Genomic DNA, 15,194 nt, shown 5'->3' on the forward strand with positions numbered 1-15,194 from the left:
CCCAGCAACCACACATTGATGTTTCTCTCTCTCTCTTTCTCTCTTTCTCCCTCCCTTCCCTCTCTAAAAATAAATAAATAAAATCTTTAAAAAAAAAAAAGCATTCACCTGGCCTGAAAGTGTAGCCAGCCTACTTTCAGGGAGTCATTTGATTCCCTTCGAGAAATCTGATGGAGAAACTAACTTTAGACCAGGAATTCAGCTACATATAGCTGATACAGCAATTCTATCTAGAAAGGTCTACATACAACCAATTACAAACCAAACATCCCATAAAATAAAAACAGATATTAAGGCTATTTAAATTTTTTGTCAGGAATTGCAAAAAAATCTTCCTCTTCTGTCCTATGGTTTGATTCACATTTTCACACCTGGAGGCCCATCCCAGTGCAAGCAGGACACCTGGCGACATCTGAATTTCCTTGAGCCAAGGTTGAAATGCCACCACGACTTGTAACATGGAACCCTGGCTGGCATAGCTCAGTGGATTGAGCTCGGGCTGTGAACCAAAGTGTTGCAGGTTCGATTCCCAATCAGGGCACGTGCCTGGGTTGCAGGCCATGGCCCCCAACACCCGCACATTGATGTTTCTCTCTCTCCCTCCCTCCCCTCTCTAAAAATAAATAAATAAAATCTTAAAAAAAAAGACTTGTAATATGGGCAACAGTAGCAAAAAAAAAGCCATAATGATTGCGTATCTCGCTGCATAGAGACTACACAAAAATTGGGATGAGCCCCTTGAGAACAGAACCTGCTTTGCATAAGTGTGGCATCTGAGCTGCACAGTAGCGTGAGGAGGAGGAGGAGGAGGAGAGCAAAGACAGGGAAGGTTTTCCCGAGCACAGTCGCCATCTTGGCTGAGGTGGATGCTCAGTGGGACACACATGACCCGTCTGGCACCGTGACTAGCCCACGGGTGCTTCCAGCCCCTTCTCCTGTGCCCCCCTCCACACAGTCTGGGTGGGGGGCATCGGCTGTGCCTGGCCAAGCCCTGCCGAAGCACACGTGCAGGGATGTCCTCTGGAGCCCCTCTGGAAGGTTTGGCTCATCTTCTGTAAGAGACACACAGCACTGGCCATGCCCCTTCCCCTCCTTCCTGCCTTGATGGTGGGCATGATGCCCGGAGCGGCAGCAGCCACCGATGACCATGAGGAGACCAACCCACCCTTTAATCCCCAGCCGCCAGTAGCCTAGTGCATGAAGGCTATTCCAGCTGCCAACCTTCTCTCCCCTGGGGGTAACTTTGGCATCATCCGGAACTTGGAACTGCCTGGAACCTCCTTAAACCAAAGAAGACAAACTGTGTTATCAAAACGAACTCCTGGCCTACTACCCTCAGCAGATACAAATGGAACAAGATGTTTAAAATTAGTCTGTTTCAACTCTGGCGAAGGTCCCGAGACAGAGAACAAACAAACCGGTAGGTGCCGACTACGGCCGTGGTCCAAAGTGGGGCGCCAGACCGGGTCAAAGAGCTGTCTGAGAACCCGCGGCCCCGGCCCCAACCCCCGCGGGTGGGAGGCGGGCAAGGCCAAGAGGGAGAGACTGGACATTAGGCGGCTTCCTTAAAGAGAGCTGCCGGAGCTGCCGGCCCTTCCCACACGCACGCCTCACCTCCACCGCAGGTGAGAGGAGGGGCGTGTAAGGACTTCGGGGAGGCCACTCGGAGACGTGATGTGCATACCTAGGGGCCTGGGCACCACCGAACCGCTGTCTGTCACGTGTCCGAGAAATCTTAGGAGCCAGAAGCCCAGCCCCGGCTGGGGTGGCTCGGTCGGTTGGGCTTCGCCAGGCAAACAGGAAGATCACCGGTTCAGTCGCTGGCCAGGGCACACGCCTGGGTCGCAGGTGGCGTCCTCTGTTGGACCACGTACAAGGGGCAACCAATCGATGTTTCTCTTACACATAGATTCCTCTCCCTCTCTTTCTCCCTCCCTTCCCTGCTCTCTCTCTCTCTCTCTAAACGAAGTAGGAGAAGGAGAAGAGGAAATCTGCAAGTCAGACAAGGAGAGGTGGCTGTGGAGCTGGTACAGAGCCTCACCCCCCGGTGTTTTCCCAGTGACCAGGTATGGGCCGTGGGCAAGAGCGGTCCCCCACGGCTGCCAGGAGAGAGGGGCCAAGCACAGATGCTAAGGCACCAGCTGAAGATGTCTCCCTTTCCCCCAGGGAACCCCAGCTTAGCCAGCCCCCAGCTTCAGGGGAGTCTCTAAGGAACCCCAAAGCCCCTCCCAGGAGAAAAAGTCAGCTTTAAGTATTTTCTTTGGCCAGAGGAAGCACAGGCTGGTTACAGGGGTGCCCACCTACCACTTCACCCGGAGGGCCTGAGGCCGCCCAGCGAGTGGGGGTAGGAGTGGGTAGCCAGGAAACATGGGGAAACTGAGAGTGAGGGTTAATTTTATGTGTCAGCATGACTGGGCCACAGGGTGCCTAGACATTGGGCCAAACTTTATCCTGGTGTGTCCGTGGGGGTGCTCTGAACCGGAGTGGCATTCGAGTCAGTAGACGGAGTAACGCTGATGGTCCGCCAAGGGGAGCAAGCCTCATCCAGCCCGCGGCAGGCCCGCATGGAACGGAAGGCTGAGTGAGAAAGAATCCTCTCGGGCTGAGTGTCTTCAAGCTGGGACCTCGGTCTCCGGCCTTTGGACTCGGACTCGGGCTGAAACTCACACCCTTGGTTCTCCCGGGTCTCCCGCTGGCCGGCCGCACGTCTTGGCTTTCTCCACCTCCACCGTCTCTGCCGGCCGGTTCTTTACAGTAACTATGACTGCAATGCTATCGGTTCTGTTCACCTGGAAAATCCAGACACGGAGGATGCTTCAGGAAGGGCCCCTCCCCCGTTCTGCACCACGGGCTTCTGGCTGGGAGCAGCCCGGCTGGGTGGGGAGAAATGTAACGTAAGTGCACCCCGTAGACTCGAAGCGACTGGAGGACGCGTTGTCCAGCGGCGCTGCATGGTCACAGGGCTGCCGGAGACCCCGCCAGGGGCCTGGGCAGAAAGCAGCCCTGGGGGAGCATGGAGCCGGCCCTGGACAGTGAGCACGTGTCTTTCTGGTGTACCCGCAAACCCCGCCTGTGTCACCCCGGTTTCCCAAGCACGGCGTGCGCTGCCTGCAGCCAGGTCCCTTCTCCCACACACTAGGCCCCCTTTTCCCTCCTTGGAAATCCATGCAGGCTCCAGAGAGCACCGTCCTATGGGGAACGCGGGCCTTCGGTTTGTTAAGCACAAAAAGTAGCTTCCAGGAGCATAGAATTACACGAGTCCTTTTCAAATGCGCCTGGAACGCAGCTCCTCTCAAAGCCATGTCCGTTCCCATTCTGCAGGAATCCTGCCGGCACCGGGAGGCTGGCCTCGCACTGAGGTCCAAGCTGCGGCTCGGTCTCAGCCAGCGAGAGGCGCGCTGGGTCTCTGCACCAGACAGTGTGTTGAAAACCACCAGACCAGGAGAAGCTGACCTTGACCCATCTCTGCCGAATTCCCAGGAATACCGTGGGGGTTTCCCGCCCACGTGGGAGCCCCACCAGCCTGCGCCTGGAGGTGCACGAAGAGGAAGACTGGGCGATTTCTGCTTCTTCGCTCCCGCCGCCCTCATCTCGCTGTTGTTCGCTCTTTCCAAGTCCTCGGGCCCCCGGTGCCAAGACCGGCTGGGTCCAGCCAGGCTATTTATAGTGCTGGTACAGGACCGGGCAGCTAGTGGGGGCAGATGTTTGCTGATACGGGGAAAGGAAGCTATTTATACCGGGAGCTGGATGAAAAGGAGTCGGAGGGGAGGCTGCAGCCATAATGGATGTCGCTGCCCTCCCAACGCAGGAGGAAATTCTGCAGATCCCCGGGTGAAGACATCCTCACCCCCTGTGCCTGGACAGTTCCACTCAGCAGACGCTGACGGAGCGTCAGCCGGCGGGGGCGGGGCACTGAGAGGAAGAGGACGAGCGAGGGCCCCTGGGTGTTCCATTCCCCAGGGGAGACCTCATGCTGCCCTTGGCCGCCTGCTGAGAGCGCCGGGGGGGGGGGGGCGCCCACACGGTGGACGTAGGGGAAGCTTCTGGGCCTGGGGGTTGTGTGGGGCTGGGGGACAGGGGGGTGGGGGAGGAGTGGTCACCAGGGCCACAAAAGCCAGTGAGCGCTAATCAGGCTTGGATGGGTGGCGGGAAAGGTCCACCCTGAGACATTCTGGGAACATCCAGGAATCGGATGTGGCCTGAGGCCGGGCAGGTGCTTCCTGAGGATTTCGGAGGAAAAGGCTGGCCGGTGAGCTGGGACCAGGCTCTGAAGGGTCATTGTCCAAGATCAGGACTATGTGGACTTGGCCTCCAGGCCGGAGGAGCCGGAGAAGCTTTCTAAGAAGGGAAGCGAAGCGATCGTTATTCCAGGCCCCATGGAAACGGCGGGTCTGTGAGCAAGCTGCTCCTGCAGCTCCCGTGGCCCAGGGCACCGCGCCAGCGCCGGGGCAGGCCCACGCCCTCCCGAGCTTTCTTCCCATCCTGCTCGTCCTGGCCCCTGATGGCCCCGCTGACCAGTCCCTGCCTTGTCCCCCGCTCTCATCTGTCTGTCCCTCCATCCCCTCCTGAGCATCAGCCCAGCCTGGGTGTGGCCTCATTCCTCTGACTTGAAAACCAAGGAAGAAGAAGAACAACAACAACTTCTGTGCATTCTCGGGAAGGTTTGGGAGATGGAGCAGGTTTACAGGGTATACAACTTAAGACTGAGTGTTAGCCTTCTCCTTGTTCTTAGACAACCTAAAGCCATCTCTGCCAGCCCCAGCCCTGCCTTCATCCCACTTCCTGCCTCGCTCCGCCCCTCCAGGCTCTTCTCGAATGCTCTCTGCTCCTGAATGCCTGTTCTGTTAGGATACAGAACCGTGTAAGTCATTTGGGGGTTTGGTTTGGGTTTGGGTCTCCTTTCCTTCGAACCCTGAGGGTCTCTCCCCTCTCACCCCTTAGCTGGGTGTTTTCCTAAACAGACGCCTTTGTTGCCTGAGAGGAGCACTGGTTCTGGAAGGAAGAAGGTCGCCTGTCCTGCAGCACAGTATTATGGAGCAGCCACGTGACAGAGTTTATACCCAGAGCCAAAAGGGACGAGAAAAATTAATGCCACCTTAGGGCAAACCCCGCAGAAGGACAGAGCCTTCATTCGGCCCACGGAACCTTCTCCTAGATTCACCCGTGCCCTTCCTTGTAAAATTCTGTTTTAGAGAGAACCCCTTCCCTGGTATCTGATGGGGTTCTTCGTCTTCCACCATCTCCCGGGGGATGCCTGAGCACCCCTGCCTGCCTTTGTCGAGAACCCCCAACCCCTGATGCTGTCCCTTAGCAGTTTTCCAACCCCTGGCCCCACCCCCCACCGCCGCGTGGAGGGTGGAGTCCAGCCTGCCCCCCTCCCTTCAGGACCCGATCTGAGCGGCCCTCCCCCTACCGCCACGCCCCTTGAGGGAAGCCTGCCCTACCCTCTTCGCCAAGTGCCCCCGCGTCACTCTCTCTGCGACAGGAGAGCAAACGGGCTGAAGCCCGAGGGCGGCGCCGTGGGCCTGCGTCTCTTGCTCCGCGGGCGGCGAGGCCGTCGGCGGAGGGAGAGAGATGAACCGCGCCTGCGGGCTGGGGGCAGGTGAGGCGGGAACAGGCTCTTCCAGACGAGCTCGGACGGGGAGGATCGGGACTCCCAGGCCGCGAACTGCGTTTGAGAGATGGAGCTGATGGACGTGAGCGAGGAAGGCCTCGCTGGTTAAGCTGTGGGGGCATGAGGGGGGGAAGGGTGGCACCTCCTAAAATACTTAAAATTTAAGTATTTCAGGAGGAAGAGTCGGAAGCCGAGCGGCAACCCCCCCACCCCCCCCAGGCTGAGCTTGTGCTCGGAGCCGTGACCGAGGAGACGCCACGCTGCTGGCTGCAGTGCCAAGGCCGGGCAGGGGAGGGCGCTCTGGGCCAGCAGGCCCGGGGCCACCCTCAGCAGGGAGGGAGCTCTCCACAGGCGGCCACGGCCACCCCAGCCTCGAGCAGCTGCCACGTTCTCAGTGAGCCTCGTCTTCCTCCGGGGACCGGGAACTGGTGGAGAAGTCCTACTGTGTTCCTGACGCTCGACGTTTGGTTCAAATCTGGGTTTCTTCTGGGAATGCTTCGAAGGCTTCAGCGTGGGTCCAGACTGCCCCCTCCCCCTTGCAGAGTTCTGTCCCGCGTCGACCGTTCAGCTTTGCTAGGGGCTGGCAGGGGAAGCCGGGCCACAGGTGACCTGGATGCCGCTGGGCTCCGCCACTCTGAGCGGCCCCCGCCCACAGCTGCCCGAAGGCCAGCGAGGCGGTTCGGGGCCCGCAGAGAGATGCGCTCGGACCAGCGCTCAGAGACCTGCAACAGGCTTCAGTGCACGTGTCTCCGTGGAAAAGCCTGAGGGCAAGGCCCCCAGAGGCGGACAGGCCGAGGTGAGGGAGGAGGTGAGTGGCAGAGAGGCCCCAGCTGTGCGGGGCGCACTCAGACTGGGCGACGCAGTCACGGAGGAGCCGCGAAATGTGAAAAATATGAGGACGAAGGGGGCCGGGCTTTATAAAACGAAATACATTCCACTCACAGGCCATCCGCTGGTGACCTGTTGTGAGGCTAAGAAATTCCATGGGGAGCGCGCGCTTTCTAAAAAAACAAACAAACAAACAAACAAAAACAATCAGAATAGTAGAGGGCCCTGGCCCTTGAAGTCCTCACTTGGCAAGTGAGAGGTCGGAGACATTAAGTCAGTCCTTCCCGTTACAAAGGGGGAGAGTTGGCTGCTCTAGAGCCACGGATCCGAGGGTCGTCCGGAGCTGAGTCTGTTCGCCCGAGACGCCCCTGGAGTGAGGGGCTCGCAGGGAGGGCCCTGGTGAAGGCCCGGCGCCCCAAGGGACAGCGGTGCAGACTTCGCTCGGAGGATGGGCCCAGTCCCACCTGGGGCAGTGGTGGCCAGAACACAGGCTCCAGGGTCCAGAGCTACTTTTTGAGGTACAGGCTCCCCTCCCACCCTTCCTAGAGTGGCCGGGGGCTGGGCAATTAAAGGATCGAGGTCATGAGACCTCCAGGGTGACCCTCCCCACGCCCTAGGCTCCCCAGAGCATGAGGGTGGGCGCTGGGCAGGAAGGCTGCCGGGACTATCCGGATGTGGGGTCCTGGGGGGCCCGGGAGCCTGTCACCGGTGGAGACATTCATGGGTAGGAGAGGTGCGGCGAGACTGGCCATCAGGAAACCGGGAAGCGACACAGACCCGCAGGCCAAGACGGCAGACTGCGCCAGGGCGCGGGGGGTGAGCCTGGCCTGCTGGAGAGTTGGAGGAGAGGGATCCCCTGATTCACATCCTTGGGACGCTGACACACACGTGCATTTGCACACGATTGGCAGGGCCTCTCCAGACAGGCCTTCTGTAGAGGAAGGCCCCCTTTTGTCCCGCCCACTTTCCCAGGATCTCTCTGCCGCCGGAGACCCCCAGCGGGATCAACGCTGTACTTGGAAAGGGGAAGATCATTCTTGAATCACAAACCGGAATGGAAGCCCAAATGGAAACCACTGTGGTTGTTCAACACCAAAATGGGCAAATTTTATCGAGGGGCTGTTGTCCGGCCAGCTGCGTTTTCTCCCAGAGCCCTCAGGTCACCCAGCAGGAAACTGGGTGCCCTGAGTAGCTCGCCCAGTGGCGGGACCGTGAGAACCTGGCCCCAGGCTCTGAACTCTGCGGGGACCAGGGCTGCTACAAAGGAGGAGTGTGGCGCCCTCTGGCGAGAGCAGGTCACCGCACCCAGCGGGGACTCGGGCCTCCATCTCCCGTCCCCTAACACCTTGCCCCCTTTGTGCAAAAACCGAGATCCATAGCTCTGCACGAAGCCCTTCGGAGTCTGCACCTTCAGGCAACGTGGAGCTGAGGTGGTCCGTCTGGGAAGATCTGATTGAGGTTTTGGCCGAGGGAGGGGGTGGGTGTTGATCCCAGCGGGAGATGCACATACCAGTGAAGGGCTGGGATCACGGAAAGCCACACGGGGGTGGGCGGGGTCTCGGGCCTGGCGGTCCCCGATGCTGCCCGCAGGTCTCCGGGAAGGAAGCTGTGACAACACAATCCTGGCCGGCCATGGCCGCCACAGCCTGGGTGTCCCTCCAGGGTTAGCCCTGGGAAGAGGTCCGAGGCCAGCAGGTTGAGCCAAGCATCTCGGTCCACCTGGCATAGAAGTATTTGTCAGACGCGATGATAACGAGTCCTGAGAAGATTGGAAATGAATGCCACACGTTTGTCAAAGGGCATGGTCTCGGGGCTGCTCAGCACCAGGACTCCGGGTCAAGTGAAAGAGTGTGTGAAAGACCGAAGAAGGGGGATCCCGTCCTGCCCGGGCCAGACTCGCAGCCCAGAGGAGGCGAGCGGGAGTGATGAGCTCTGGACGTGGCCTCGGGGCTGTGAGAACCTCCCCGGGCTCAGATTTACGTGCCTGCTGTCTCCAGGTCCCAAACCGAGATCCCGTCCAGCGCCGGATGACTCGGCGCTTCCCATAAATAACATCTGTGTCTGCGTAGCGTTGATAAGGGGCTCTCTGGGCGAGAGAACCCAGGGTCACCGGGGATCCAAGAGGAATGTCTCTCCCCGCCATATGTGTTATTCATGCGGTGGGCTCCTCCCAAGCATTCTGAAACTCCTCAGAGGGATGAGCCGCAGGCTCTGTTGGAATGACGCGAGACGGACCATGATGCAGCCTGACACCTGGAGGGCGAGCCCCCACGCCCGTGTCCTGCAGGGGGCTCGAAGGGCCTTGAGCTGGGCTCTCAGGAGGCCCAGCGGGGACCCTGAGACAGAAATTCAGGGGAGTCCTTCATGACACCGTTAATTCCACTAGGGGAGAGCTGAAGGTTGCACTTACTCTCTGGCCTCAACACACCAGATTTTTGATAGGTTTCTTCTGCGGGGAAGCCCAAGAACACCCATGATCAAACCTGAACATGCCCTTGTGTTTTCGGTGGAGCAGGCAAGTAAGCGCTGTCTTCAGCTCAGAGTCTTGCAGGTGGTGTCGAGGGCGTGTGCCCCCAGGCAGGGGCGTGGCGTTGCGGGGAGAGACCGTGCGAGGGTCCCGTTCCCAGCCGCTCACCCTTGTGGCGCCTGCAGCTCTCGCCCCACTCCCCCTACTCCCTCTTTCCTTCCCCTGCCTTTCGTGGCATGTATTTGTTATCGAGATATAATCCACAGACCATAGAACTCACCCTCTGCAAGCCTGTAATGCCGTGAGTTTTAGTGTTTTCAGAGGTGCACGTCCATCACCCCAGCTCACTCTGGACCCTTTCCACGTTCTAAACGAACCCCGGAACTCCTGCACCCTCAAGCCCCGGGTGGCATTCACCTCCGTGGTCTCTGTGAATTTGGCTGTCCTGGACATTTCATGTCAATGGAATCACACAACACGTGGTCTTTTGTGTCCGGCTTCCTCCCCTGAACATACCGTTTTCATGGTTCATCCCTGGCGTGGCGTGGATCAGTGTTTCATGCCTTTCTACATCTGATTCATTTCCCATGTGTGGCTACACCGTATTTTATTGACCCACTCACCAGTTTATGGCCACTGGAGTTATTTCTGCTTTTTTTTTTTTTTGCTATTATGAATGATGCTGTAAACATTCACGGATGCGATCTTGTTGACACGCAGGCTTCCACGTCCCTCGGGCAGGTATCCCGGCGTGGGGTTGCTGGATTATGTGGGAACCCCAGGTGTAACCTTTCCAGGGGCTGCAAACCGTTTCCCATCTGCAGGGGTCCTGAAAGAAATTCAGAAGATTCCTTCATGACACCATTAATCCCACTAGGGGAGAGCTGAAGGTTGCACTTACTCTCTGGCCTCAACACACCAGATTTTTGATAGGTTCACTCTGCAGGGGTCCTGAGAACTGGCTACTCATGTTCGACAAAACAACGGAAGCATCACTGGTCTTTCCAGCAAGATTCTAAACAAATGTTACAGTCAGATCTCCATTTCAGCTGAGAAAGTTGACCAACCAGCCCCTATTGGTCAGATGAAATGAATAACAATAATGTTTCAAGTCCAGTTTTGTTTTAACTTCTGTTGAGAAGCGTTCTGACTGGCATCGGCATGTTGCAGCTGCTCCCTTCAGGAGGAATGGGGTGGGGAGTCGCTGGACTTCCCTTGGCCTTCGGGGACCGTGATCTTCAGGGACCGTGATCTTCAGGGACCAGCCACCCGTCCAGCGACAGCATCCGGGGGCAGGTGCAAGCTGTTCTGGGCCCTGGCACACCCGATCCGCAGGCGAATGACGTCGACACTGTCCCTGCCTTCCTGGGCCAAGTTCTAGTGTGGGGGACGGTCAGACAAAAGAGACAAAATGATTGGTCTGCCAGTGGCAGAGGGACGGAGAGAAAACAGCATGGTGCAAGGGGGTGGGGACTGCCAGGGACCACTCTCTGCGAAGGGGTATTAGTTTTGCTGCTGTAACAAGTTAGCATACACTCAGCAGATTTAAAGAGCACCCACGTATTAGCTCACGGTTCTGTAAGTCAGAAGTCTGAGTGGGCTCCACTGGGTTCCGAGCTCGGGGCCTCACAGGGTCACAGTCAAGGTGCTGGCCAGCCTGAGTCTTATCTGGAAGCCCTGAGAAAGGATTCACTTCCAAGTTCATTCCGGTTGGTCACAGAACCCAATTTCCCATGGGTGTAGGACTGTCGGTCTCTTCGGGCTGCTGTGACGGACTACCACAGGCTGGGCAGCTCAAACATCTATTTCCCACGGCTCTGGAGCGTGAGAAGTCCAAGGTCAAGGTGTCAGCAGATTTGGTGTCTGGTGAGAAGTCATTTGCTGGTTCATAGATGGCCGTCATCTTGCTGTGTCCTCATGTGGCAGGAGGGGTGAGAGAGCTCTGGGGGGGGGGGGGTCTCATTATAGGCACTAAGCCCATTCATGACCTAATCACCCCTTAATGCCCATCCCCAGTCACCATCCCATTAGGGGATAGTGTTCAATATATGAATCTTGGGGGGTAGGACACAAATGTGGAGCCTTGGAGCAGGGAGGTGACCAAGCGCCCTGTCATCTTGCTGGCTGTCAGCAAGGGGTCTCCCTCAATGACTCGGGGGCACCTACACTCCTTCTCACGTGGCCCTTGCACCTTCGAAGCAGCAATGGTACCTCCTGGTCCTCGCCACGCCCTGCGTCTCTCCACCTCATCCGCCACTAGCCAGAGAAAACCCTCTGCTTTTAAGGGCTCGTGTCTTCCTGTCTGAAGGTCAATAGTCTCATACAAGATAACACAACCACCAGAGTGGCAACACGCCGTAGGTCACACGGCTACAGGAAAGCAAGCAGCAGGGCACAGGGAAGGACCGCTCGCCCCTCAGCATCCCCGTGGAAATGTGCGGACAGCATGGGGCTGGGAGGGCAGCAGGCGCTGGACACTGGGAAGAGACTTCGTTCTAGAATGGAACCCCTGAGATTGCTTTTTTAAAAATAGCTCAAGATATCGTGTAAAATGGACACACAATAAAAAGCACCTATTTAAAGAATACAATTGGATCACTTAGGGCATATGTACACGTTCATGAACATGTCTCCACAATAGAGCTAATGAGCATGCCCGTGGCTCCCCAAAGCTTCCTGGGGCCCCTCCTCTCGTCCTCCCACCCCTGGGCGCCCCCCCCACCCCCAGGCAGCGGCCCACCTGTCCCTGGCACTATGGATTAGCCAGCACTTCCCGACTTTTACACGAAAGTGCTCACACACTATTGTACGGGGATAAATTACATCCCTCCCAAAATTCACACACGGAAGTCCTAACCCCCAGTGCCTCAGAATGTGACTCTATTGGAGATACATTGGCTTTGTACAGAGGTCATTAAGTTAAAATGAGGTCATTAGACTGGGCCTTGTAAGCAGAGGTTAGGACAGACACACACAGAGGGACAACCTCATGAAGACCCCGGATGAAGACCCGCCTACAAGCCAAGGACAGAGGCCTCAAGAGAGAGCGGACCTGCCGGTGCCTTGGCCTCGGGCTCCCGGCACACCCCCTGCCCCCTGGGACCTCACTGTCCTGCTGTTTGAGCCCCCAGCCTGCGACCTTGGCTGCGGCGGCCGGGTGAGCTGACAACGCAGGCCTGTCCTCTGGTTGTCATTGTCCAGCATCTCATCCAGCAGTCATTTAGAGATTTATGTGTTATTGCACGTATCAGTGGTCCATTCCTTCTACTTGCTGAGCGATGTTCCCCTGTAGGCTAAACCGCAATGTATTCATCCATGCGCCTGTCAATGGGCATCCGGGTTGTTTCCAGTTTTTCTTATCGTAAGTAACGCTCCTATGAACAGGCGTATACATACAGTCTTTGTGTGACTATGTATTTCCTTTTCTTTAGGGTAAGCATTGAGAAGGAGAGTGGCTGGGTCATATGGCAGTTGTATGAAGATTTTATTTATTTATTTTTAGAGAGGGAAGGGAGGGAGAAAGAGAGAGAGAGAGAAACATCAATGTGCGGCTGCTGGGGGACATGGCCTGCAACCCAGGCATGTGCCCTGACTGGGAATCGAACCTTCGATGCTTTGGTTCGCAGCCCGAGCTCAATCCACTGAGCTACGCCAGCCAGGGCTTGTATGCTTAATTTTTTAAAAAAACGGAACACTTCGTGAACGTGCGTGTCGTCCTTGCTCGGGGGCTGGGCTGATCTTCGTGTGGTTCCAGCCTCAGTGCAGGTGCTGCCAAACCAAGCGCCGTGCCTCGCTTCCCCAAAGCGGCCAAGCCGACCCCCAGAGCAGCTCTGCCGGTCTGCGGTCCCAGCGGCACCGGCGCCGTGTGAGTTCCAGTCGCTCCGCACCTTTGCCAGCACTCGGCGGGGTCGATCTCTTTCATTTTAATCACCCGACGAGGCATGTGGCAATATCTCACTGTGGTTTTCATTTGCATGTCCCTAATGACCAATGAAGCGTTTTCTCATACGTGTGCTGGCCCTCCAAAAAGGAACATGTCGCTTATTAAACCAAAGAAGCATCTGTTTGTCCAAACATTTGGCCCACTTTGAAAAAAATGGGCTTTCTTATTAACTTTTCAGAGTTCTCTCTAATGTTTTTTTTTAATCCAGCTCCTTTATCAGATATATGATTTGTAAATATTTTATAACAGTCCCGTGGCTTGTCTTCGGTCTCTTCGCAGTGTGTTTCAAAAACAAACCAGAAGTTTCCCGTTTGAATCGAGTCCAGGTCCATATCAAGTGGCTCTTTCGTGCATCGCGCTCTGAGTGCCATTTCTAGGAAATCCGTGCCTGACCCAACACCACAGGGCTTTCTCCTACAAGGTTTATATTATTAAATTTTACGTGTAAGCCTGTGACATGATGCAAGGCATGGATGCATCGAGGTTCTTTTTTGTTGTTGTTTTTTTGCATATGGATATTTAGTTGTTCCAGAACATTTGTTGAAACGACTATTCTTTTTCCACTGAATTGCCTTTGAACCTTTGTTGAAAAATCTGTCGTCCATATTCGTGTGGGTCTTATTTCTGGGCTCTCTGTTCTGTCCCATTGATCTGGTTGTCTGTCTTTACGCCAGTACCACAGTGTCCTGATTATGTAGCTTTATGAGTCTTGAAGTCAGGGAGCGTGAGACCTCCTCCTCCTTTGCTCTTCATTTTCAAAGTCATTTGGCTGTTCTACGTCCTTTACCTTTTCGTTTAATTTCAGAATCAGTTTGTCCATTTCTATCCAAAAAGGAGCCTGCTGAAATTTTGACTGGATAAAATCTGTGGATCCGTTTGGGATCATTGACACCTTCACAGTATATCTTTAAATTCACGTACCTTAGAATTCCCCAGTTTTAAAAGATTTTATTTATTTATTTTTAGAGAGGGAAGGAAGGGAGGGAGAAACAGAGAGAGAGACATCAATGTGCAGTTGCTGGGGGCCGTGGCCTGTAACCCAGGCATGTGCCCTGACTGGGAATCGAACCTGCAATGCTTTGGTTCACAGCCCGCGCTCAATCCACTGAGCTACGCCAGGCAGGGCAAAATTCCCCATTTTAAAGTGTACCATTCAGTGGTTTCTTGAACATTCACGAGGTCGTATGGCCATCAGCACTATCAAATTCCAGGACACGTTCCTCACCCCAAAACAAAACCCTACGCGCCCATTAGCAGTACTCCCCAGACCTCCGGCCCCGGCCCCTGGCACACCCCGCCCCCATCTGCTTTCCGTCTCTCTGGATTTGCCTGCTGCTGACTTTTCATTTCAGAGGAATCCTACAACACGAGGCCTTTTCTGTCCGGCTCCTCTCACTCAGCGTGGTGGTCGCCCGGGTCACAGCAGACACCGAAAGGCAGGGCCTCTCCGGCACCTGAATCAACGGATCGATAGGCAGGCCTGAGCCACTTTGCAGAAATTGCTTTTTTAGGATGAAGCCCCTGAAACCAGCTTTTGAAACCTCTATATATTTGCTTATTCCTCCTCAAAGTGAACCATGTCATTAGTCTCCAAACAACCGAGGGGACGGCTGGCCGGAGTCCGTAAGACCTCTGCAGCTCAGGGCCGGCGGGAAACGGAGCGCCCCTGCTGTCCAGAGGTCGCAGACCAGTTGCCCGGAGGCCAGCTTGGCAGTCGGACGTGTTTGTGCGGTCCGTCCAGGATGTCCTTACTCTGTGAGCCAACATTTCAGAATTCGGGAGTTTTTACAAAAACTCCTTTGCAAAATCAGATGTCTGGCAGGCCAGGGCTCACGTCCCGCCTGGCGGGGGTGGGCTGCCGGAGGTGCAAGGAGCCTCCTGTCCGGGTGTCCCCAGGCCCCGCCACCCCACAGGGCCCCTGCGTCCTCACGCCTGCCCGCTCGCTCCCGGATTCCCTGCCCAGCCTGGAGACCACTGAACTTGCATCTCCCCGCAACAGCCCCATCTACTCCTTCTATAGAGAAGCCCCAGGGAGGTCACTGGCTTCCCTGGGGGCAAGCAATAGCTGGGACAACGCCCCCCACTGGGGCGGCCGCCCCGTTCTGGTCGGCCTGGCACTCTCCCAGTCTGAGAAGTCCAGTCCTGCACCCGGGAGCCCTCTCGGTGCCGGGCCAACGCAGACAGCCACTCATCCTACCTCTCACTTCCCACCCTTCTTCCCCACCACACATAAGTAGATTAAATAAGTAAGTTAAATTTAAAAAAAAACTTTAAGCTGGTTTTGCTGACCTAAGAGTTCATCTGTCATCCAGCCAGCTGACGGGCTCAGACACTGTCATCGT

The 15,194-nt window shown here is 56.3% G+C and overlaps 1 non-coding gene across 1 annotated transcript; it reads right to left on the reverse strand.

The window, feature by feature from the left end:
- Positions 1-12,589: 12,589 nt before the first annotated feature.
- On the reverse strand, positions 12,590-12,693 carry LOC114498270. Its single transcript, XR_003684708.1, has one exon. It is a non-coding gene; the product is annotated as a U6 spliceosomal RNA (small nuclear RNA).
- Between the last annotated feature and the right edge of the window lie 2,501 nt (positions 12,694-15,194).

Source organism: Phyllostomus discolor, chromosome 5 (assembly GCF_004126475.2).
Source record: "Phyllostomus discolor isolate MPI-MPIP mPhyDis1 chromosome 5, mPhyDis1.pri.v3, whole genome shotgun sequence".
Taxonomy (NCBI): Eukaryota; Metazoa; Chordata; class Mammalia; order Chiroptera; family Phyllostomidae; genus Phyllostomus; species Phyllostomus discolor.